The following is a 26,429-nucleotide window of genomic DNA, read 5'->3' on the forward strand; positions in this document are numbered from 1 at the left end:
TGCTGCGGCCTGCACACTGCGCTGATCCGATGGCAGGAGCCAGGTGCTTCTCCTGGTCTCCCATGGGGTGCAGGGCCCAAGCACTTGGGCCATCCTCCACTGTACTCCCTGGCCACAGCAGAGAGCTGGCCTGGAAGAGGGGCAACTGGGACAGAATCCGGCGCCCCAACCAGGACTAGAACCCCGTGTGCCGGCGCCGCAAGGCGGAGGATTAGCCTAGTGAGCCGCAGCGCCGGCCTATTTGCTATTTCTAACTTTAGTCATCCTAATGGGTGTGAAGTGCTATTTCACTGCACTATTTGCATTTCCCTGATAGCTAATGATGTTGAACATCTTTACATATGCTAAATGTCCATATGCATATTTTCTTTGGAGAAATATCTGTTCAGATCTTTGTCCCTTTTAGAAAATGAGTTGTTTGTATTTTTATCATTTACTACATGTATTCTAGATACAAGTCTGTTGTCAGATATGTGATTTGAAAATAGTTTTTCTGTTCTGTGGATTTTCTTCTATTTTTTGAAAGATTTATTTATTTATTTTGGGGCCAGCACCATGGCATAGCGGGTAAGGCCTCTGCCTGCGGTGCTGGTGTCCCATATGGGCACCAGTCCCTGCTGCTCCACTTCCCATCCAGCTTTCTGCTGTAGCCTGAGAAAGCAGCAGAAGATGGCCCAAGTCCTTGGGCCCCTGCATCCACATGGGAGACCAGGAAGAAGCTCCTGGCTCCCGGCTTTGGATCTGCCCAGCTCCAGCCATTGTGGCCAATTGGGGAGTGAACCAGTGGATGGAAGACCTCTCTCTCTCTCTCTCTCTCTCTGCTTCTCCTCTCTCTGTATAATTCTGATTTCAAATAAATAAATACATTTTTTAAAAAAGGAAAGAAAAGCAAATCAATGGAGGAAAGACACTGTTTTTTTGTTTGTTTGTTTTGTTTTGTTTTTTAAGATTTATTTGTTTGTTTGAAAGGCAGGGTTACAGAGAGGTAAAAGCAGAGGCAGAGATCCTCCACCTGCTGGTTCATTCCCCAAATGGCCACGAAGGCCAAGGCTGGGCCAGGCCAAAGCCTGGAGCCAGGAGCTTCGTATAAATTTCTCATGTGGATGTGGGGACCCAAGGACTTGGGCCATCTTCAGCTGCTTTCCCAGGCTCTTCAGCAGGAAGCTGGATTGGAAGTGGAGCAGCCAGGACTCCAACTAATATACATATATGATGTCTGCACTGCAGGCAGGGGCTTTATATGCCACACCACAGTGCTGGCCCTACAAAGACAGCCATTTTAAAAGAAAAACAAAAATATTTATTTAGTTGAAAGGCAGACTTACAGACAGAGAGGGAGAGACAGAGAGAGGTATCTTCCATCTACTTGTTCATTCCCCAAATGGCCACAATTGTAGGGGCTGGGCCAGGCCAAAGCCAGGAGCCTGGAACGCCATTCAGATCTTCCACTTAGGTGCAGGGCTCCAGCCATCTTCTGCAGCTTTTCTGCATTAGCAGAGAGCTGGGTAGGAAGTGGAGCAACAGGTTCTAGCACCAGCACCCACATGGGATGCTGGCATCTCAAGAAGTAGCTTTTACACCATACTAGAAGCCCTAGTCTTTTTTTTTTTTTTTTTTTTTAGATTTATTTTATTTATTTGAAAGTCAAAGTTCTAAAAGGTGGGGGGCAGGGGAGATTTTCCATTACTGGTTCATTCCCCAGATGGCTGTGATGGCCTGGAAGCCAGGAACTAGGAGCTTCATCAGGGTCTCTCACTTGGGTGGCAGGGGCCTAAACACTTGGGCAATCTTGCAGTGTTTTTCCCAGGCCGTTAATTGGATTGGAAGTAGAGCAACCAGGACAGGAACTGGTGCCTGTATGGGATGCTGGCGTCACAGGCAGTGGCTTTAACTGCTTTGCCACAATGCCGGCCCCTGCCCCAGCCTTTTTAACAGACGGTGCTGGAGTGAATGTCTTAGAGTTGACATCAAAATCATTATCTATGAGAGTAAGTTTGGGGGGCAGGTTTTTCGAGCTTCCTGTTAATGCATACTCTGGGAAGCAACAGGCCAAAGCTCAAGTTCTTGGGTCCTCGCCACTCACGTGGGAGACTTGGATTGACAGGCAGAGTGGACAGTGAGAGAGAGAGACAGAGAGAAAGGTCTTCCTTTGCCGTTGGTTCACCCTCCAATGGCTGCCGCGGCCGGCTCACCGCGTTGATCCAAAGCCAGGAGCCAGGTGCTTCTCCTGGTCTCCCATGCGGGTGCAGGGCCCAAGCACTTGGGCCATCCTCCACTGCCCTCCCAGGCCACAGCAGAGAGCTGGACTGGAAGAGGAGCAACCAGGACAGAATCCGGTGCCCCAACCCGGACTAGAACCCGGGGTGCTGGCGCCGCAAGGCGGAGGATTAGCCTATTGAGCCGCGGCACCGGCCTATAAAACTTTCTTGAAAATACAAACTTAAATAGAAACTGAGAACAGATTACTAATTACCAGAGTTGAGGAAGGGTGGCCCTCTAGTTCCCATTCTCATGATAGCAGAACTCTGCTCCTGGTAGTTGTACCAGGAGGAAAAGTGATACTGAAGCTGCCCTCATGGTGTTATAACCTAATGTATAGTATTGAGCCAGTTGCAACAAGGTTAAAAAAAAGGTAGAGGTGTGAGAGAATTAGAGGTGAGTTACAAGGACAGGGGTAGGAGTTTTGCCTAGTGGTTAAGACACAATTAGAGGGGCGGCGCTGTGGCTTAGCAGGTAAAACTGCCACCTGCAGTGCCAGCATCACATATGGGCACCAGTTCAAGTCCTGGCTGCTCCACTTCCAATCTGGCTCTCTGCTATGGCCTGGGAAAGCAGTAGAAGATGGCCCGAGTCCTTAGGCCCCTGAACCCGGGTGGGAGACCTTGTAGAAGCTCCTGGCTCCTGGCTTCAGATCGGCAGAGCTCCGGCCATTGCAGCCAATTGAGGAGTGAACCAGCTCTGCCTCTCCTCTTTATGTATAACTCTGACTTTCAAATAAGTAAATAAATGTTAAAAAAATTTTTAAAAAGACACAATTAGGGGGGCTGGCACTGTGGCGGAGAGGGTTAAAGCCCTGGCCTGTAGCACCAGTATCCCATGTGGGTTCCAGTTTGAGTCCTGGCTGTTCCACTTCCAATCCAGCTCCCTGCTGATGCACCTAGGAAAATAGCAGAGGATGGCTCAAGTCCTTGGGCCCCTGCACCCACATGGGAGACCTGGAAGAAGCTCCTGGCTCCTGGCTTTGGATCGGATCAGCACTGGCTGTTGCAGCCATCTGAGGAGTGAATCAGCAGATGGAAGACCTCTCTCTCTCTCTGTCTACATATCTCTATAAAAAAAAAAAAAAGACACAATTAGGATACTCACATCACATTGGAGCACTCAATTGCCTCTAGCTCCTGATTCCAGCCTCCTGCTAATGCAGACTCTGGGAGGCAGTGCTGATGGCTCAGGTAGTTGGGTTCCTGCCATGCCAGTGGGAGATATGGATTGAGTTCCTGGCAGGCATTAGGGATCCTTCTGGTTATGGAAATGCTCTTTATTTTGACTGTATTGATGCCAACATCCTGATTTGATATAGCAGTATAGTATTACCATTGGGACAAAATGAAAAAAGGATATGTTGGATCTCTCTGGATTATTCCTTTAATCACATGTGACTAAAATTATTTCAAAATAAAAGCCTGGTTTACAAGTAACATGCCTGTATTTTTTTTAAATGTCAGTATCATGAAATCCCAAAAAAGATTCAAGGGGAGGGTGTTTGGTGCAATGATTGAGACACTAACTTGGGACTCCTACATCCTATGTGGGATAACTGGGTTCAAGTTCTTTCTTTTTTTTTGAAAGGTAGAGTAACAGAGAGAGGGAGGACAGAGAGAGAGGTTTTCCATCCACTGGCTCACTCTCAAAATGGCTACAATGGCCAGGGCTGGGCTAGACCAAAGCCAGGAGCCAGGAGTTTCTTCTAGGTCTTCCACATGGGTATAGGGGCCCAAGGACTTGGGTTGTCCTCTGATGCTTTCCCAAGCTATCAGCAGGGAGCTGTATTAGAAGTGGAGCAGCTGGGACTTGAACCAGTACTCATATGGGGTGCCAGCACCACAAGCTATGACTTTAACCTGCTGCACCATAGTGCCTGTCCTTGGTTAGTTTTGTTTTTTTTTTTTGTTTGTTTGTTTTTTAATCACAATTTTGGAGAGAAGGAAAGGGATTTGCTTTTTTTTTTTTTTTTTTTTAAGATTTATTTGTTTATGTGAAAGGCAGAGTTACAGCTAGGAAGAGGCAGAGAGAGAGAGAGAGAGAGAGAGATCTTCCATCCATAGTTCACTCCCCAAATGGCTGCAATGGCCGAAGCTGCACTGATCCAGAGCTAGGAGCTAGGAGCTTCCTCTGGGTGCAGGACCTCCCACATGGGTGCAGGGGCCCAAAGACTTGGGCCATCTTCTGTTGTGTTCCCAAGGCCATAGAAGAGAGCTGGATCCAAAGTGGAGCAGCTGGGACTTAAACCAGCTCCATATGGGATGCCAGCACTGCTGCCGGTGGCTTTACACACTAGGGCACAGCGCTGACCTCCCTGATTATTTTTAAGTAAAATTTACATACTATGAAATGCACAAGCATAAATATATCATTTGATGAGTTCTGATAATGACACACAATTATGCAATGCAAAAACCTCTATCAAGATTCAGAGGAGTCTGAAAATTAATTCGGAAATTTGGCTTTCTCAGAATCATCTCCCCATCTGTCAGGGGCAACATCTGTTTGGATTTCTTTGACAATAGATTAATGTTGCCTGTTTCAGAAATTCAAGTAAATGGCTTCCTGTAATACGGACATGTCTGTGTAAATCTTAGTTCGCTGGGCATAATGTTTGTTTTTTTGTTTTGTTTTTGACAGGCAGAGTTAGACAGTGAGAGGAAGAGACAGAGAGAAAGGTCTTCCTTCCATTGGTTCACCCCTCCAAATGGCTGCTACAGCCGGCGCACCATGCTGATCCGAAGCCAGGAGCCAGGTGCTTCTCCTGGTCTCTCATGCGGGTGCAGGGCCCAAGCACTTGGGCCATCCTCCACTGCCCTCCCGGGCCACAGCAGAGAGCTGGCCTGGAAGAGGGGCAAGCAGGACAGAATCCGGCGCCCCGACCGGGACTAGAACCCGGGGTGCCAGCGCCGCAGGCGGAGGATTAGCCTAGGGAGCCGCGGCACTGGCCGGGCATAATGTTTTGAGATTTATCCATGTGCCATGTAACTTACTTTTTTTATTCTATAATGACATTTGATTGTATGGTTATATCATACTTGTTTTTTTGGTTGGAATGTTCTTTATTTTGATATAATTTTATATTACAAAAACATTGCAAGAATAGCACAGAGAGCTCCTGGATGCCCTTCTAGCAGGTGCTCCAAATATTAACTTCTGACTATCTAATTTTTCTCTGAAGAATTTTAGGAATCAAATGCAGAAATGAAGACCCTTTACCCTTTAATACTTCAGAGTACAAAATTCTCTCCTATAATCAGAGTATTTTTTTTTTGGACCGGCAGAGTGGATAGTGAGAGAGAGACAGAGAGAATGGTCTTCCTTTGCCGTTGGTTCACCCTCCAATGGCCGCCGTGGCCAGCGCGCTGTGGCCGGCACAGCGTGCTGATCCGAAGGCAGGAGCCAGGTACTTATCCTGGTCTCCCGTGGGGTGCAGGACCCAAGCACTTGGGCCATCCTCCACTGCCTTCCCGGGCCATAGCAGAGAGCTGGCCTGGAAGAGGGGCAACCGGGACAGAATCTGGCGCCCCGGCCGGGACTAGAACCTGGTGTGCCAGCGCCGCTAGGCGGAGGATTAGCCTGTTGAGCCACGGCGCCGGCCAATCAGAGTATATTTTAACAAAATCAGATGAAAGTAATATGATAGGGGGATGGCATTATGGCGTTAAATGGGTTAAGCACCTCCTGTAGCACCAACATCCCATATGGGCACTGGTTCAAGTCCCAGCTGCTCCATTTCCAATCTAGCTCCCTGCTAATGTGCCTAGGAAAGCAGCAGCGAATGGCTCAAGTGCTTTTGCCCCTGCACCCATATGGGAGACCCGGGAGAAGCTCCAGGCTCCTGGCTTCCGATCAGCCCAGCTCCGGCCCTTGTAGCTATTTGGGGAGTGAACCAGCAGATGGAAGGTCTCTCTTTCTATGTAGTTCTGTCTTTCAAATAAATTTGAAAAAATAAAAAACTTTTTTTAAAAAAAGTAACCAAATGCTGAATATGGTAAAGTGTTTTGGAGCAAAGTGTTTTCTTGTCTCTTACTTACTCTGAAAGCTTGAAAAAACAACAACGGTCCCGTGAACGAATAAAGGACGAATAGGTGAATGTATCATAAACGTGATAAAGTGTTTATTGCAGAATGAAGGTGGTAGATCTAGTGTTCACTGTAAACTTTTCTGTGTATTTGACTTTTTTTTTTTTTTTTTTTTTTTTTTTTTTTTTTTAGTAAGATACTGGAAAACAGTCACTGGTATCTAATGGCATACATTCAAGAGTTTTGGAAAATTTTAGTTTTCAATTGCATCCAAATAATAAAAGTATTTAACTCTGCCACTGAGCCAAGATTTTGATGAATTGCTACACAACTGCTCATCCTAAGAAGTGACCTTATTGATTCAGATCATAACTTTCGTTTTCCAAACTTAGCACTGATTTCTCAAGCCCTTTTCAAATTCTCAGTCCTTCATGACATTTTTCCCGATTATCCTTTCTCTTACTTACCCCTATCGAATTGGATCTTGCACCTCTCTTCTGCAGAAGTCACCTTGGACACGGCCTGCTCCTTGTTGTTGCACCGTCTCCCACCCGTGCTACCTACAGATTCTGCCTCATCAGCCCCAAACCAGTGAGGCCCTTGCCTGGCACAGTCGCTGCCCCTTTCCCGCTAGTGAGGATGTAGTCTGCGGTCTTGGCCTGGCTTGAACAGCCTTGCATGTCTGAAGGAACACTGAGCTGAGTCTTCCTGTTTACCCCTCCAGTGTACACGGTCATTCTGGACAGCAGACCTCTGCCCTGGTCCCCGCTTCTCCTTCCAGCTTCCTTTCAGGATTGCAGTCTGCCCCTGATCCTCGCCTTTCCAGCTGACGCTCCGACCCCTAACACGGTTTCTAACCCACTCTTCCTGCAGTTTGCTCACACTCACGTGACTCTGTCTTCTGCTTTTGGCCAGTGTCTGTGCTGATGAGAAACCTTGCAACCATCTCCCGATCCCTCACTTTGGACCCTCAGAGACTAACCCCAAGATTTTCTTTGGAAACCATAGTGGGACTTCATCCCAGGCCTCCAATCTTGCTGTCCCTCATTATATTTATTTATTTTTAAATTTAAGAAATGGACTGGGGCCGGTGCCATGGTGCACTAAATTAATCCTCCGCCTGTGGCGCCGGCATCCCATATGGGCACCGGGTTCTAGTCCCAGTTGCTCCTCTTCCAGTCCAGCTCTCTGCTGTGGCCTGGGAGGGCAGTGGAGGATGGCCCAAGTGTTTGGGCCCCTGCACCCGTATGGGAGACCAGGAAGAAGCACCTGGCTCCTGGCTTTGGATCGGCGCAGCGCCCCGGTCGTAGCAGCCATTGGGGGAGTGAACCAACAGAAGGAAGACCTTTCTCTCTGTCTCTCTCACTGTCTGTAATTCTACCTGTCAAATAAATAAATAAAATCTTTGAAAAAAAAAAGAAATGTACTTATTTATTTATTTATTCATTTATTCATTTATTTGAAAGGCAGAGGGAGCAAAAGAAAGAGATATCTTCTATATGCTGGTTCATTTCCCAGATGGCTGCAATAGCCAGTGCTGGGCAAGGTGGAAGCCAAGAGTCAGGAACTCCATCTGGGTCTTCCACATGGGTGGCAGGCACTTGAGCCACCATCTGGCGCTTCCTATGCACATTAACAGGGAGCTGAATTGAACAATTTTTGATAAGAGTAAATGGTAGAAGATGCTTCTTAGTTGTCTTATCTTTATTTGCTTTGCAAGTTTTAGAATCTTATTTAACTCCTTTGAATCATTTATTTATTTGAAAGTCAGAGTTACAGAGTGAGAGATCTTTCATCCTCTAGTTCACTCCAAAGATGGCCACAATGCCTGGGGCAGGGCCAGACCAAGGCCAGAAGACATGAGCTTCTTCTGGGTCTCCCACATGGGTGGCAGGGGCCCAAGCACTTGCACTATCTTTCACTGCTTTTCCCAGGCCATTAGCAGGGAGCTGGATTAGAAGTGGAGCAGACAGGACATGAACCGGTACCCAAATGGGATGCCAACATCACAGGCAATGACTTTACCCACACCAGCCCTTTAATTCCTTTTAAATGTTAGCAGTGTGTTATGAAACATGTATTTACCTAAAGTTTGTAACAATTTTGTGTTGACCAAATGCCCTGCAATATAAATCTGTTCTTTCTTCACTAATGAGCACTGTAAAAATGACTAGAAATGAGATTGTACACATGGATAATTAGGGTATATTTTGCAAATTTCTCAAACCTAACTAATATTATGATCTTAAAATTCATAGAGTACTTTTTTGTTTCCCAGGTTTAATAATCTTAGTTTTGTATTTTTTGGTGCAAGGGAAGTGGCAATATAGAAAAAGTGGAAATCAATAGTATGTGAGGGCTTTGATTGTTATGTGGCATTGCCACTGATGAATTCAGGTTGTTTTTAGTACAAGTTTTCCTTTTTTTTTATGCCGGTATTCTCACAGCAATATTTTTGGAAATCTATTACACTTTAAATCTATCAATAAATGATAGTTTTCTAATGCAAAAACAACAGCGACAACTTGAACTAGATTAGAAGTGGAATGGCTAGGACTTGAACAGGCACTCCAGTATGGTGTATAGGCATCCCAAGCGACACGGCTTAACCCACTGCACAACAACACTTATCCCCATTCCCTATTTTAAAGTTCTTTAAAAAAAAAATTGAAAGGCAGAGTGAGAGAAATAGAAGAAGAGACAGAGGGTTAGAAATCAATCTTCCATCTACCAGTTCACTCCTAAATGGCTGCAACAGCTGAGGCTGGTCCAGACCAAAGCCAGGAGCCAACAGCTCCCTCCTGGTCGCCCAGGTGGGTGGGAGTAAGTGGGTCCAAGTACTTGGACCATCTTCAGCTACCTTCTCAGGCACATTAGCAGGGACCTGGATCAGAAATGGAGCAGCCAGGATTCAAACCTGGCACTCTGATATAGGATGCTGGTGTCACAAGTGGTGGCTTAACCCCCTGCACTGCAGTGACAGCTTCTTCTTCCCCATCCCCCCATTTTAAAGTTCTTATTGGAAGCTTTCAGCACGTGAATCTGAGAGTCTTTTGATTGCAATGATTATTTTCAGATCTTATTTTTCCAGTTAGAGCTTTAAACATAAAATTTTTGTCTTTTTCATCTTCCTATTTCTCATAGTACCTAGCACCCTGTTTCATAGAGTAATATTCAAAAATAACAAGCAAGTAATAACATATAACAAGTCATGAATATTTTCATAATTTGCTAGGAGAAAATACTGATTCCCAAAGTGCAAAACTTGGTTTGTTAAAATATTCCCTGCTTGCTGGCCTCGAACCTACTTTGTGACTGTGTATATCTTTTCTCATAAGGCGATGGATTAAGTGCCAGACTTAATGAGAAGTCGTTGCTGAGAGTGGAGCCACAGTCTCTCTGTGTTTAGAGGTTTTTGTTTCCCAGGTGTTTCTGACATGTGTGCAGCTTTCAGAAGGAATTATTCCAGTGGCTCAGGGTGTAGCATGGGGTCCCATTCTGGAGCAGACCTCACCCTTTACAGCACCCCTGGGCAGCTCTTTGACCCCAGCTCCAGAAATTGACTCCGAAGGACTTGAGAGGAGTCCCAGATATTTGCATTATAAATCAGGACACAGTGATCATGACTCAGGTGGCCCTGGGACCAGACTTTACAAAACACAGACTTGACGTACAACCTTTTCACTAGCAGAAATGCCTGTCATTCTGTCCTGACTGGCATCATCACAGAGAACACTTCCCCCACTTGCCCTGTGTTTCCATTTGAGAAGCTGAGGCCTGTAATGTGGTTGTTGTTCCCTCGGCTCCTCGGTGTGATCAGCAGCCCAATCCTGTCTTTGGTATCCTGTCTTACTCACTTCCTGTACAACCTGAAGATCATTCATTTGTTTCTAATTTAGTCACTTTTAACGTAAATTTTATTTACTTGAAAGGCAGAGAGACAGACAGATCTTCCATCTGCTGGTTCACTCCCCAAATGCCCACAACAACCAGGGCTGGGCCAGGCCAAAGCCAGGAGCCAGGAACTCCATCTGAGACTCTCCCATGTGGATGGCAGGGACCCAACCACCTGAGCTGTCACCCTAAAGACTGTGCATGCCCAGGAAACTTGAATGGAGTGTGGAGATCGGACTTGAACCCATACATTCCAATATGGAAAGCAGGCATCAAGCAGTATCTTAGCCATTATGCAACAAACAGCTTTTTTTTTTTTTTTTGACAGGCAGAGTTAGACAGTGAGAGAGAGAGAGAGACAGAGAAAAAGGTCTTCCTTTTCCGTTGGTTCACCCCCCAAAATGGCCACTACAGCCAGAGCGCTGCGCCAATCCAAAGCCAGGAGCCAGGTGCTTCTCCTGGTCTCCCATGCAGGTGCAGAGCCCAAGCACCTGGGCCATCCTCCACTGCCCTCCTGGGCCACAGCAGAGAGCTGGACTGGAAAAGGAGCAACCAGGACAGCATCTGGCGCCCCAACCGGGACTAGAACCCTGGGTGCCGGCGCCGCAGGAGGAGGATTAGCCTGCTCTTAAAACTACATTAAAAAATTTTTTTATTTATTTGGAAGGCAGAGATACAGAGAAAGAAGGAGAGAGGGAGAGATCTTTTCGTTGATTCATTCCCCATATGGCCACAATGGCCTTTGCTGAGCCAGGCCAAAGGCAGGAACCAGGAGCTTCTTCTGGGTCTCCCGAGTGGGTGCAGGGGCCCCAAGCACTTGGACCATTTTCTGCCACTTTCCTAGCCACATTAGCAGAGAGCTGGATCAGAAGTAGAGTAGCCGGGACCAGAACTGTGCCCATATGGGATGCTGGTGCTGCAGCAGAGGCTTAACCTTGCATACCACCATACCAGCCCCTAGAAAATACGTTTTTGGTTTTTTGTTTTGTTTTCTTTTGACAGGCAGAGTGGACAGTGAGAGAGAGACAGAGAGAAAGGTCTTCCTTTGCCGTTGGTTCACCCTCCAATGGCCGCCGCAGCCAGCGTGCTGTGGCCGGCGCACCGCGCTGAACCAAAGGCAGGAGCCAGGTGCTTATCCTGGTCTCCCATGGGGTGCAGGGCCCAAGCACTTGGGCCATCCTCCACTGCACTCCCGGGCCACAGCAGAGAGCTGGCCTGGAAGAGGGGCAACCGGGACAGAATCCGGCGCCCCGACTAGGAAATATGTTTTTAAAGAAAGATTTATTTTATCTATTTAAAAGGCTGAGTGACACAGAAAGAGAAGGAGAGAGAGATCTTCCATCTGCTGATTCACTCCTCCAGTGGTTGCAGTAGTTGGTGCTGGGCCAGGCCAAAGCCAGGAGGCTTGAACACCATCTAAGTCTCCCATTTGGGTGGCTGGGGCCCAACCATATAGGACATCTTTTGCTACTTTCCCAGGTGCATTAGCAAGGAGTTGGATTGGAAGTAGAGCAGCTGGGACTCGAACTGGCACTTTGATAAGGGAGGCTAGCATCGAAAGTCACAGCTTAACCCATTATGCCACAGTGCTGGTCCCTAAAAATATATTTCTAGAAAGTTCTACAGGTGATTCTGAAGCAGCTGGTTGGTGGACTACTCCAACAGTAGTACCACTAACAGTAGTCACTGACCTGAATACTAACGTTCAAAAATGTTTTTTGTTAAAATCTCATCCCCTGATAACTTATCTGGGATGATGGCTTCCCTGTAGGGATAAGTAGTTTGTGTGTGTGTTGCAGGGGGGAGGGAGTTTAGACTTATTTTATTTATTTGGAAGAGTTACAGAGAAAGAGAGGGAGAGGGAGAGACAGAGACAGAGAGATTTTCCATGTGCAGGTTCATTCCCCAGATGGCCACAATGGCCAGAGCTGGGCCAGGCTGAAGCCAGGAGCCAGGGGGCTTCCTCTGGGTCTCCCATGTGGATGCAGGGGCCCACGCACTTGGGCCATCGTCTGCTACTTTTCAGAGGTGCTAATTCATACCCTGGCAGGCAGCAGGTGATGACTCAAATACTTGTATCCCTGTCACCCACGTGGGAGACCCAGATTGAATTCTAGGATCCTCGTTTAGGCTGGGCCCGGCCCTGGCTATTGATTATATCTAAGGAGTGAACCAAGAAATCAAAGAGCTCTCTCTGAAGAGTGTCTTTAGGTTCACTCAGCAAGACTTGGTGACTTGAATAACTTTGGAGGAGGGATACCTTAATTCCAAATTAACTAAACTTAGGTTTCTCAATTTCTAGATTGCTGAGAATTCTCCAGTGGCCTTGCAGATAACTCTAAGTAGAAAATGCTAACTATAATATCTTTTTTTTGAAAAGATTTATTTATTTATTTGAAAGTCAGAGTTACACAGAGAGAGAAGGAGAGGTGGCGGGGGCTGGGGGGAGGTCTTCCATCCATGGGTTCACTTCCCAGTTGGCAGCAATGGCTGGAGCTGTGTGGATCTGAAGCCAGGAGCCAGGAGCTTCTTCCTGTCTCCCACATGAGTGCAGAGGCCCAAGGACTTGGGCCATCTTCTACTGCTTTCCCAGGCCATAGCAGAGAGCTGGATTGGAAGTGGAGCAGGCAGGAGTCAAACTGATGCCCATATGGAGCTGGCACTGTAGCTGGTGGCTTAACCCACTACATCACAGTGCCAGCCCCAAAATTAATCTTACTAACAAAATAATAGAAAAAAAATTACACATCAATCTCATTCATGAACATAATTAGCAATGCAAACCTAAAAATAAATCTTTTTTTTTTTTTGACAGGCAGAGTGGATAGTGAGAGAGAGACACAGAGAGAAAGGTCTTCCTTTTTGCTGTTCGTTCACCCTCCAATGGCCGCTGTGGCCGGCGCACCGCGCTGATCCGATGGCAGGAGCCAGGTGCTTCTCCTGGTCTCCCATGGGGTGCAGGGCCCAAGGACTTGGGCCATCCTCCACTGCACTCCCGGGCCACAGCAGAGAGCTGGCCTGGAAGAGGGGCAACCGGGACAGAATCCGGTGCCCCAACCGGGACTAGAACCCGGTGTGCCAGCGCCGCAAGGCAGAGGATTAGCCTAGTGAACCATGGTGCCGGCCTAAAAATAAATCTTTTAAAAATTCCTAGTCAAGGCCGGCGCTGCGGCTCACTAGGCTAATCCTCCGCCTGCGGTGCCAGCACCCCGGGTTCTAGTCCCGGTTGAGGCGCCGGTTCTGTCTCAGTTGCTCCTCTTCCAGTCCAGCTCTCTGCTGTGGCCTGGGAAGGCAGTGGAGGATGGCCCAAGTGCTTGGGCCCTGCACCCGCATGGGAGACCAGGACGAAGCACTTGGCTCCTGGCTTTGGATCGGCACAGTGCTCCAGCCGTAGCAGCCATTTGGGGGTTGAACCAATGGAAGGAAGACCTTTTTCTCTGTCTCTCTCTCTCTCTCTCACTTGCCTAACTCTGCCTGTCAGAATAAAAATTAAAAAAAAAAAAAAATTCCTAGTCAGTTATCATATAAAATACTGTCCAATCTCAAGAGTACTCAAGAAAATGGAAACTAAAGCTTCAATGAGCTATACTCATCAGATTGCTGCACATAAAATTAAAAGGGCTATATGTAGGAATAGGCTTCAGAAAGGTCACGGAAAATTTTCATTCTCTTAAAAAAAAAAATGAGGCCGGCGCCGTGGCTTAACAGGCTAATCCTCCGCCTTGTGGCGCCGGCACACCAGGTTCTAGTCCCGGTTGGGGTGCCGCATTCTATCCTGGTTTCCCCTCTTCCAGGCCAGCTCTCTGCTATGGCCCGGGAGTGCAGTGGAGGATGGCCCACGTGCTTGGGCCCTGCACCCCATGGGAGACCAGGAGAAGCCCCTGGCTCCTGGCTTCGGATCAGCGCAATGAGCCAGCTGCAGTGGCCATTGGAGGGTGAACCAACGGCAAAAAGGAAGACCTTTCTGTCTCTTTCTCTCACTATCCACTCTGCCTGTCAAAAAAAAAAAAAAAAAAAGAGAGAGAGAGAGATGCAATTGTAGATAGAGAGGCGAAGACACACACACACAAACACATACAGAGTGTTCCCATTCTCTAATTCACTCCCCAAACGCCACAACACCTGGGGCTGGGCCAAGGCTAGAGCAGAGCAATCACAGTCTCCCATGCATGTGGCAGGAACCCAGTTCCTTGAACCATCACAGCTGTTCTCAGGGTCTCCTTGATGGGAAGCTGGAGTCAGGAGCCAGAGCCAGGAACTGAACCTAGAACTCTAGTGTGGAACCTGGGTGTCTTAACCACTAAGCTAAAGACTCAAGCCTGCATTATCTTTTTTTTTTTTTTCCTTAAGATTTATTTATGGTCGGCGCTGCGGCTCAATATGCTAATCCTCCGCCTGCGGCGCTGGAACACCAGGTTCTAGTCTCAGTTAGGGTGCCAGATTCTGTCCCGGTTGCCCCTCTTCCAGGCAAGCTCTCTACTGTGGCCCAGAAAGGCAGTGCAGGATGGCACCCACATGGGAGACCAGGAGGAAGCACCTGACCCCGGGCTTCAGATCATTGCGGTGCACCATCCGCAGCGGCCATTGGGGGGTGAACCAACGGCAAAGGAAGATCTTTCTCTCTCTCGCACTGTCCACTCTGCCTGTCCAAAAAAAAAAAAAAAAAAAAAAAAAAAAATTACAGAGAAAGAGGAGGAGAATAAGAGAAAGAGAGAGATTTACCATCTTTGGTTCACTCCTCAAATGGCCACAACAGCCAGGGCTTGGTCAGGCTAAAGCCAGGAGCCAGGATCTTCAGGGTCTCCCATGTGGGTGCAGGGGCCCAAGAACTTGGGTAACTTCTGCTGCTTTCCCAGGTACATTAGCAGAGAGCTGGATCCGAAGTGGAGCAACTGGGACTTGAACCAGCGTCCATATGGGATGCTTAACCTGTTATGCCACAATGCTGGCTACTGCATTATCTTTTTTAAAATAATTTTTTAAATTTGATAGAGAGGCAGACAAAGCTCCCATTGACTGGTTCACTCCCCAAATGTTCACAATATCTGGAGATGGGCTGGGCCAACCACAGGAGCTGGGAACTCAATCCAGGTCTTCCCACATGGGTGGCAGGAGCCCAATTCCTGAGCCATCATTACTGCCTCCTAGTGTGTGCATTAGCAGGAAGCTGGAGTCAGGAGCCACAGCCAGCTGTCAAGTGCAGGCACCAGGATATGGAACACAGGCATCCTAACTGACATCTTAACCACCAAACGCCCAGCCTTGCATTATCTTTTTATTCCATCGTTCCCCAAGCTCTCTGAAGTCCCCGTGCATTGTCAGTGTGAATGTGGCATGCTAGGAACTTTCAGATAGTGCAGGTGGGCACAGATTCAGTAAAACAATTTAGAAAACAGTTTGGTAGGAAATAGGAAAGATGAATATATGTATACCTGGACATTCCACTCCTGGAGAAACTCGTGCACCAGGAGAGATAAACCTAAAATAAAGCTCTTAAACATGCTTTTTATGATAACAAAGCACAGGGACTAGCAATTGTGCTGGCGAGTTGTACCACTTTTCCTTTCAAAAGGAAAGGCTCCATATCTCCCCCCATTCTGCCTAAGAATTGACTTTTGGCTTGGTCATCAGACAGACTTTGACCAACAGACTGTGAGCAGAGCAGATGTTATATACCACATATTACAGTCAAGCAGAAGTTTTAAGAGTTGTAATAAGGCTGGCGCCGCGGCTCAATAGGCTAATCCTCCACTTTGCGGTGCCGGCACCCCAGGTTCTAGTCCCCGCCGGGGCTCCGGATTCTGTCCCGGTTGCCCCTCTTCCAGGCCAGCTCTCTGCTATGGCCCGGGAGTGCAGTGGAGGATGGCCCAAGTGCTTGGGCCCTGCACCCCATGGGAAACCAGGATAAGCACCTGGCTCCTGCCTTCAGATCAGTGTGGTGTGCCGGCCGCGGCAGCCATTGGAGGGTGAACCAATGGCAAAGGAAGACCTTTCTCTCTCTCTCTCTCTCTCACTGTCCATTCTGCCTGTCAAAAAAAAATTAAAAAAAAAAAAAGAGTTGTAATAAGCTTCTGCAAAACTTTTTGCTTCTGCATCTGCCACAAAAGACATGTCGCAGCGTTTGCTCCTTCAGTCTTTATCTTAGAAAATACAGAAAAGAAACACAAGCCAATACAGTTTACAAGCATCATAAGCAAGAAACAAATGTTGTATTAATCAGCCTGGGAAACTTAGTGGCTGTTTCCTACAGCAAAGCTAATGTACACAATAGACTACATTGTGGTAGATATCAACAATGGAATACCATAAAACAAAAGAAAAGAATGAGACTGAGATACCCACAGCAGGCGAAACAAGATAATGGTGAGTCAGAGGAGCCAGATATAAAAATATACAGACATACAGAATGAGTGCATGTACAGAAAGTTCAGAAACAGGCGCAGCCACTTTGCTGGGGAATTCACAGGTGGACAGCAACACTAGGAAGAAAATCAGAGACACAGCTGTGGTGAGAGACAGGCTCAGGCCTTTCTGTGGGTGAGCAGAGGCAGAGGCTGTTGTGAGAGAAAACCGAGACAAGGTGAGAGCCTGTGGTCCTGGCACTGCTGTATCTCTTGAACTGGGCGTTCATGTTATACGTCTCTTCAGACACTACTTTTGTCCACTTCTACGTGAATTTCACAATAAGAAAGTTTTAAAAATTCCCTGGCTTTGCTCATTTGTTCCTCTAAGTCTTCCTTGAAAGTTTCCAGTTACCACTCTCACCTGGAAGTCACTACAAATCAGTTTCGTAATTGAGATTTCACAAGATGCTACATCAAAATGTTTTAGTGATAGCGCAACATAGAATATCAAACACTCGTGTCTTCTCTTGTTCCTGGAATTCTTAATCCGGAAAAAACCCCCAGAAAACCACTCACGCCAATCTGGCAAGGCCCGGATCTATCATTCATCACTGCTGCTGATTAGCTGGAATTCCTGCACCCTTTAGAGCCTCAAACATTCCTTTCTTTTTAAATATTTATTCCATTATTTTATCTAATGTTGAGATCATAGTAGCCTTATGATTTCCAGAAATACTTTTTGAGATTATTCACCTAATTCTTCCCTAATTTGTATTATTTGCTCAGTGCCTATGATACACAGAATTGTGAAAACCACAGTGACACGTTGTTGACATTTTAGAAAAATAACAATAAGAATAACCTATGTTATTATGTTAACTATGTTAACCTATGTTGTATAATTACAAACCTCTTTGTTGGATAAAACTTGATTTTCCTGTTGTTTCATAAACATCAGTAATGATTCACACAAGATTTTTGATGTTGGCATTTCATCATGCCTATGCCTATTTTTTACATTTTCTTACTAAAGGGAGATTTTCAATGCATAGCTTTGTCAGTTGACTTCCTGACGATGAGTTCCTTATTCCTCCTTTGTGTCTGTTTCTTCTTCTTACAGATTTATTTTTAGTTATTTGAGAGGGAGAGACAGAGCAAGAGAGGCCTTCCATCTGCTGGTTAATTCCCCAGATGGCCACAACACCAAAGGCTTTTCTAGGCCCAAGCCAGGAGTCAGGAGCTTCTCTGGGTCTCCCACGTGGGTGCAGGGGCCCAAGGACTTGGGCCATCTTCTACTGCTTTCCCAGGCCATAGCAGAGAGCTGGATTTGAAGTAGAGCACCTGGGACTTGAACCACCACCCATATGGGATGCCAGCACTGCAGGAGCGGCTTTATCCACCACACCAGAGCACTGGCCCTACATTTCTTCTAATCTCATTCATAGGACACCATACCAAAGGCCACTTCCTTTCCTATACTTACAACTCATTAATACATCTTTTTCCAAAATATCATTGTAAATGCAACTCTGACAACAAGGTTTCTCTTATTCGTCCAGGTATCACATGGATAGCAGGGCACAGATGAGACACAATCATTCCACATGTGCTTCCTACCTGCAGGGGAAATTGCAGGTGATGATGCTAAGTGCTACAAGTGCCCTCTGAAGACACAAATCTTCCTAAAAAATGGTGTATGTGCCCCTCTGTTAGTCAGCCTCTAACCAGGAAAACAAGAAGCACTCAAGCCTTTGAAACAAAGACAATTTAATGCAAAAAATTAATTGCCCAGCTGATGAGAAGCCGACAGTGGGTGGTGAGGCAATCTGGAGAGTATCAACAGCAGGAAGATTCCACTGCATCTTGGGCGAAGGAACAGCGGGAGGAACTGGGGCCAGGAGCCAGGGTCACTGCAGACGCTGGAGTGACACAGGCCAGTCGGAATGGAGCCACGGCTGGAGCTGCCACCCAGGAAAGCACCAGCACAGCAATATCTCAGCCTCCCCTCCTCCCTCTCAGCCACCAGTGCTTCCCATCAATCACGTCCCCCAGGAGAACAGCAGGAGCAGGAGAATGGGGGGGCAAGAAATGGAGGCGGTGGGGAGAAAAGAAGATTCAGAGAAGTCATGAGGCTCGCCTCCGAGCTCTCAGAGGGCTACCACCTGCGAGAGCGAGTGAATTTACTCCCATGGACGTGGGAGGACAGCTGGAAAGTTAAAACAAAAACCAAATTACTGCTTAAAATTAGGGAGAATATTTATTGGCAGAATTGTCTTCAACGAGAAATAATTTGTCTCGAACAGTTTTGCTTTTGGAGTCCATTGTTGTATAAATATTGCTGAGATATAATAAATGAAATGTTTTGTTTTTCTACAATTTCTATAGGATGTCATTAAAAGGCATAATAAGATGTTAGTGTTAGAATCAAGGTAGTTGGGGCCAGCGCCATGGCTCACTCGGTTAATCCTCCACCTGTGGCGCCGGCATCCCATATGGGCACCGGGTTCTAGTCCTGGTTGCTCCTCTTCCAGTCCAGCTCTCTGCTGTGGCCTGGGAGTGCAGTGGAGGATGGCCCAAGTGCTTGGGCCCTGCACCCGCATGGGAAACCAGGAGAAGCACGTGGCTCCTGGCTTTGGATCGGTGCAGCGCCGGCCCTAGCGACCATTAGGGGAGTGAAGGAACAGAAGGAAGACCTTTCTTTCTTTCTTTCTTTCTTTCTTTCTTTCTTTCTTTCTTTCTTTCTTTCTTTCTTTCTTTCTTTCTCTTTCTTTCTCTTTCTTTCTCTTTCTTTCTCTTTCTTTCTTTCTTTCTTTCTTTCTTAATTTTTGACAGGCAGAGTGGACAGTAGAGGGAGACAGAGAGAAAGGTCTTCCTTTGCCGTTGGTTCACCCTCCAATGGCTGCCGCGGTAGGCGCGCTGCGACCGGCGCACCGCGCTGTTCCGATGGCAGGAGCCAGGTGCTTCTCCTGGTCTCCCATGGGGTGCAGGGCCCAAGCACTTGGGCCATCCTCCACTGCACTCCCTGGCCACAGCAGAGAGCTGGCCTGGAAGAGGGGCAGCCGGGACAGGATCGGTGCCCCGACCGGGACTAGAACCCGGTGTGCCGGCGCCGCAAGGTGGAAGATTAGCCTAGTGAGCCGCGGCGCCGGCTGGAAGACCTTTCTTTCTGTCTCTCTCTCTCTCACTGTCTATAACTCTACCTGTCCAAAAAAAAAAAAAAAAAAAAATCAAGGTAGTGAGTATCTGGGTGGTTACTGCAAAATATTCTGACTCTGCTGTATATTTGAAATGCTCTATAGTAAAATGCTAGAGCAATATCACTGAGGGCAGCAAGACGCTTGCCCACCAAGTGTGGTCGTGTGTCCATAGGTATATTAGTTATCTCTTACTGAGTAACACACTACCAAAAGTTAGCAGCTTAAGCAGTAAACATGTATTGTCTCGGACTCCAGGATCAGGTGAACTGGAGGTTCCGGCTCAAAGCCTCTCCTGAGGCTGCAGTCACACGAGGGCTTGACTGCGGAGGATCCACCTCTGAACTCACTGCTGGGGTTGTTAAGGACCCTCTGCAGGCTGTTAGCTGCAAACCGTGGTTGTTAGGTAAACCTCTTCATAGGGGTGGGCCCAGGTATTCTCGCAATGGGCAGCTGATTTCCCTCAGAGCAAGTGATCTGAGAGAGGCAGTGCACACAAGACAGAAGCCACAGTGTTAGAAACAAGCCTCCTTCCAAAATTTTAAAATTTTAACATTTAAACTAATTTCATGTAAACATGAGCAACAGAAAAGTGTACCACCCAAATTCCACGTAAGTTTACTCACAGGAAAAAAAAAAAAGGATAAAAAGAATACCCCAGGCCGGCGCCACGGCTCACTAGGCTAATCCTCCGCCTTGCAGCGCCGGCACACCGGGTTCTAGTCCCGGTCGGGGCACCGATCCTGTCCCGCTTGCCCCTCTTCCAAGCCAGATCTCTGCTGTGGCCAGGGAGTGCAGTGGAGGATGGCCCAGGTGCTTGGGCCCTGCACCCCATGGGAGACCAGGAGAAGCACCTGGCTCCTTCCATCGGATCAGCGCAGTGCGCCGGCCGCAGTGCGCTACTGCGGCAGCCATTGGAGGGTGAACCAACGGCAAAAGGAAAACCTTTCTTTTTGTCTCTCTCTCACTGTCCACTCTGCCTGTCAAAAAAAAAAAAAAAAAAAAAAGAATACCCCAATGAAATTATGCCAAAAACTAATTCTCCAAAACAGATCAACCTTCCATTATTGCATAAAAAGATAAAAGGCACTCAGGATACAAGATATGAAAGAACATAAATTAATATAGGCAATATTCAAAAATGAAGTTGTAGAACCTAATTTTTTAAAAAAAATTAAAAATAGACTAAAAGATGGGGCCGGCACTGTGGTGTAGCAGGTAAAGCTGCCACCTGCAATGCCAGCATCCAATATGGGCACTGGTCCGAGTCCTGGCTGCTCCACTACTGATCCAGCTCTCTGCTGTGACCTGAGAAAGCAGTGGAAGATGGCCCAAGTCCTTGGGCCCCTGCACCCATGTGGGAGACCTGGAAGAAGCTCCTGGCTCCTGGCTTTGGATCGGTGCAGCTCTGGCCTTTGTGATTATCTGGGGAGTGAACCAGCAGATTCAAGACCTCTCTCTCTCTGCGTCTACCTCTCTATAACTCTGCCTTTCAGATAAATAAATAAATCTATTTTAAAAAATAGACTAAAAGAAACACAAAGCCGGCGCCGTGGCTCAACAGGCTAATCCTCCGCCTAGCGGCGCCGGCACACTAGGTTGTAGTTCCGGTTGGGGCACCGGATTCTGTCCCGGTCGCCCCTCTTCCAGGCCAGCTCTCTGCTGTGGCCAGGGAGTGCAGTGGAGGATGGCCCAAGTGTTTGGGCCCTGCACCCCATGAGAGACCAGGATAAGACCTGGCTCCTGGCTTCGGATCAGCGCAATGAGCCGGCTGCAGTGGCCTTTGGAGGGTGAACCAATGGCAAAGGAAGACCTTTCTCTCTGTCTCTCTCTCTCTCACTATCCACTCTGCCTGTTAAAAAAAAAAAACAAACAAAAAAACAAAACAAAAAACACAAGAGTAAAATAACACAAGTGAAGTATTTTTTAAAAGATGAAAAGTGGGGTAAGCCTTCGCCTGTGGTGCCGGAATCCCATATGACACCAGTTCAAGTCCCAGTCTAGTTCTAGTTCTAGTTCTTCCAATCTAGTTCTCTGCTATGGCCTGGGAAAGCAGTAGAGGATGGCCCAAGTGCTTGGGCCCCTGCACTCGCATGGGAGACTCCTGGCTCCTGACTTAGGATCAACCATTGCAGCCACCTAGGGAGCGAATGAGCAGATGGAAGACCTTTCACCTTGTCTCTCTCTCTTTTTGTCTATAACTCTACCTTGCAAATACATAAATAAAATCTTTAAAAATACAGATGAAAAGGATGACCATTCTGTAAATAAAAAGGTGAAGAAAGTAAAAGGATTCAAGAGAAACTGACAGACATTGAAGATAGGCCAAGAAAATCCAAGAGATGAATAATAGGAGTTGCTAAAAAAGAAAAACAAAGCAATGAAAGAGAATAAAAAATATAACTAAAGAAAGCCTTCCTAAAATTTAAAAATAAAAGAAATTTAAAAGCTATTTAAAAAGCATATTGATGATAGAATAAAGGATTGAGTTCCTGCCACCAACATGAGAGACTTGAATTCTTGGCTCCAGGCCTCGGCTTCAGCTGGGGCCATTTTGCGCATTTGGGGAGTGAACCAGCAGCTGGGAGCTCTGTCTATCTGCTGTCTATGTCTCACAAATAAGTAATAAATATGTAAACAATTTTTTAAAAACTTAAGTTTTTAAAAACTGTGGCATAGCAAGTAAAGCTGCTGCCTGCAGTGCCAGCATGCCATATGGGTGCCAGTTTGAGTCTCAGTGGCTCCACTTCCAATCCAGCTCTGGATAATGGCCTGGGAAAGCAGCGGAAGATGGCACAAACGCTCGGTACTCTGCACCCACATGAGAGAACAGCAAGAAGCTCCTGGCTCCTGGCTTTGGCCTGGCCTAGCTCTGCCTGTTGAGGCCATTTGGGGAGTGAACCAGCAGACGAAAGATCTCCCTCCCTCCCTCTCTCTCTCTCTTCTCTCCCTCTCCTCTCTCTGTGTAACTCTGACTTTTAAATAAATAAATATTTTTAAAATTAGGTTAGTGTTACTATACTTCAACAGCAACATTTTGTACCAGAAGAAAATAGAATAACATATTTAAGACACTTGATGGTAGAAAATACAAGCCAAAGATCTTATATCAAGTAAGTCTAACCTTAAAATACAGAGGGCACCAATTCAAGGGGGGGTCAGTGTGGACTGCAGCAAATTAACACAACTGCTTGTGATGCCAGCATCCCATATCAGAGCACCGCTTCAAGTCCTGGCTGCAATCCTTTTTTTTTTTTTATTTTTTTATTTTTTTTTTAGATTTATTTATTTACTTGAAAGTCAGAATTACACAGAGAGAGGAGAGGCAGAGAGAGAGAGGGAGTGGGAGACAGAGACAGAGTCAGAGTCAGAGTCAGAGACAGAGACAGAGAGCGGTCTTCTATCTGCTGGTTCACTCCCAAGATGACCACAAAGGCCAGAGCTACACTGATCTGAAGCCAGGAGCCAAGAGCTTCTTCTGGGTCTCCCACATGGGTGTAAGGGTCCAAGGACTTGAACCATCTTCTACTGCTTTCCCAGGCCATAATAGAGAGCTGGATTGGAAGTGGAGTGGCCAGGACTCGAACCAGTGCCCATATTGGATGCTGGCACTGCAGGTGGCAGCTTTACTTGCTATGCCACAGCGCTGGCCCCTGCTCTGCTTCTGATCCAGCTTGCTGATAATGCATCTGGGAAGGCAGAGGATGATGGCTCAACTATTTGGGTCCCTGCTACCCTTGCGGGAGACCTGGATAGTGTTCCTGGCTCCTGGTCCTCAGTGTGGTGGGGCCTAAGGAGAGGCCCTTAGGTCAACTAGGGTCCACACTCAGCAGATATTGTGGGACTCCAGTCTGTCTCAGCCTTCCTGATGTGAGACATGATCTTTCCACATTGCCATCTGTCATGATGTGTTGGAGCCAAAAAGGATCTCACCAGTGCTGAGTTGGTGCTATCGTCCTGCCTTTGAGTTACCAAATCTGAGATAAGTCAATGTGGGTTTTTTTATAAGTTTACCCAGCTGCAGGTATTTTGTTATAGTTGTGAAAACAAACTAATACATCTGTGAATATACTAAAACATTAAATTTTTTTAAAAGATTTTATTTATTTGAAAGACAGAGTTACAGAGACAGGTAGAGCCAGAGAGAAAGAGAGAAGTCTTCCATTCCACTGGTTCACTCCCCAAATGACCACAATGGCCAGAGCTGAGCTGACCCAAAGCCAGGAGTAAGGAGCTTCCTCCAGGTCTCCCACACGGGTGCAGGGGCCCAAGGACTTGGGCCACCCTCTACTGTTTTCCCAGCCTCAGCCGAGAGCTGGATTGGAAGAGGAGCAGCCGGGACATGAACTGGTGTCCATATGGGATGCCGGGGCTGCAGGCTGGGGCTTTAACCCACTGCGCCACAGAGCCAGCCCCCTAAATAAATCTTAAAACATTGTTAAATTTATTTATTTGAAAGGCAAAAAGAGACAGACCTTCCATCCACTGGTTTACTCCCTGAATACCTGGAACAGTTGGGGCTGGCTCCCAGGATGCACTCTGGCAGGAAGCTGGAATTGGAAGTGGACTTGGGACTCAAATCCAGACACTCTGCTGATAGAGAATATGGGTTTCCCAAGTGGTGTTTTAACTGCTATCCCAAATGCCCACTCCTAGCCTACTTTCAGATCATGATTTTTCTCATTCCTTTTCTCTTACACTCTGTGTTCAAACCCTGGAAAATATTGTCCATGTCCATGACTTGAGAGGCATTTCCATCTCCCAATCTGTCTGGTCCAGATATTTCTCCTTCTCTGTATCCTCATACATTCAGCTGCCTTTCAGACACATCCATTTAGAAATTCCAAATGTATCCTAAATGAGAAACATATAACATCCAACTTAATATCTAATTACAACTTCTTACCTATTCTGCCTGTAAGTGGCACCAATTTCCCAAAAGACAGCACGTCGGTAACCGGGGAATCAAACAAGACTCCCTTAGTGCATTTTACTTCTTGAGTATCTTCTACATGTATGCATTTCTCTCCATCTTACCCGCTTCTGCAGCCCCTGTCATGTGTGTTCCTCATATGATTCCTGCCCCCAGTCCATCCTCCAGTGATCTGTAATCCGTGTTTGTGGTCAACACAGTTCTTTGTTCATAATTCTTCAGTGGTTTCCCATAGTCAGGACAAAAGGTAAACTCTTCAACAAGCCATATTCTCAATTCCCCTCCTCCTTTGGCAGTGTACTCATTTAGGGATTTCTCTTTCCAATGTGGGCAGTGTTGAAGGGACAATAAATCAAGTTGCCCTTGATAGGTTGGGCCATAATATAAGGCCAACTAAATTCTCCTTCTCAGGATTCTTAACCCTGAGTCAAAATATGTAGGGTTGGGAAAAGTGGATTGGCACTCACGCTAATAGTTAAGTAGTTCCTGCTGCCTGGAGTTCTGCAGTTGCCCTTGATCCTTTTTTCCAAATCTAGTTCTCTAGTTTTCCTGTCAATGCTCTGAACCACCCATCTTTCCAATAAATTCTTTTTGTTTACATTATCCAAGTCAGTTCTTCTGCTAATGAACAAACAACCCATAACAGATACACGGACCCTGCTTATTTTCCCGTCTTAACTCTTCCATGGTTCCCTGTGTGTTTCCCCCTCTTCCAATAGTTCTGTTAAAAGGCGCCCTTTCCATCCTCCCTGCCCCCACACACTTAAGAGGCTCATTGACACGCATCTCAGTTCTGGGGCAAGCACCAGCCCCTCTCCAAAGACTCTGCCTTTCTCTCACAATGCATTGGCACACACTGAACCTAACTCATTTCAGTTACACTTTTTTGTGCATGTTTCCCATCAGACTCTAAGTTCTCCGAGAGCAGGAACTGTGTCTTCAAGCTGATTCCCCAACCCAGTCCTGTGCCTGGCTCCAAAAAAGACTTCCAGAGTGTTTGCTAATGAGCACACAAAGAAACCCACTATAAGACCCACAGTAAAGCAACTTTAGGACCACAGTTCACTGTACTCTGTTTTATTTTATTTTAAAAATATATATGTTTATTTACTTAAGAGACAGAGCAAAAGACAAAGACAGAGAGAAAGAGAGCTCCCATCTACTTGTTTAGTCTCCAAATATACAAAATGGCTAGTGCTGAGCTAAGGCCAAAGCTGGGAGCTGGGAACAAAATCCAGGTCTCACATGTGGGTGGCAGGGACCTGAGTACCGTACTTGAGTCATCACCTCCTGTGTCCCAGGGTACCCATTAGTAGGAAGCTTGAAGAGGGAGAGAGGCTGGGACTTGAAACCAGGCACTTTGATATGGGATGCAGGCTGCCCCTGTTCTCTATTTTAAGGGCAAATACAAATACGGTTTAATCATAAATGTATTACTTTCATTTATATTTTACTTATTTTAAGTGGGCCTTCTCAGAAGAGCTGGGGAAGTTTCCTTTTCTTTAACATGAAGATACTGCTATCTCAATGGCTTTTCAGAAGACAAACCACGGATGGCATTCAAACAAGTTATGCAATAAAGAGAATTTCTTCCCTTCTTTCCCTCATTCCTGGAATTTGCCACTTTGGCTCTTCCTAAGGATTTTTTTCATCAGAATTTGTTTGCATTACAAAGCTCTTATTTAAAATACTCAGGGTTTATCCATCAGGTGGCTTTCAAGTTATAAACAGTAATGCACTTTGGGGAATTAGGGACTCCAGAATGGGGAAGTCTCAC

General features: G+C 46.6%; 1 non-coding gene across 1 annotated transcript; it reads left to right on the forward strand.

The window, feature by feature from the left end:
* The first annotated feature begins 2,491 nt into the window (after positions 1-2,491).
* Positions 2,492-2,622, forward strand: LOC133770827 (small nucleolar RNA SNORA61). The gene has a single exon (XR_009867509.1). It is a non-coding gene; the product is annotated as a small nucleolar RNA SNORA61 (small nucleolar RNA).
* Positions 2,623-26,429: the final 23,807 nt, after the last annotated feature.

Source organism: Lepus europaeus, chromosome 11 (assembly GCF_033115175.1).
Source record: "Lepus europaeus isolate LE1 chromosome 11, mLepTim1.pri, whole genome shotgun sequence".
Classification (NCBI taxonomy): domain Eukaryota; kingdom Metazoa; phylum Chordata; class Mammalia; order Lagomorpha; family Leporidae; genus Lepus; species Lepus europaeus.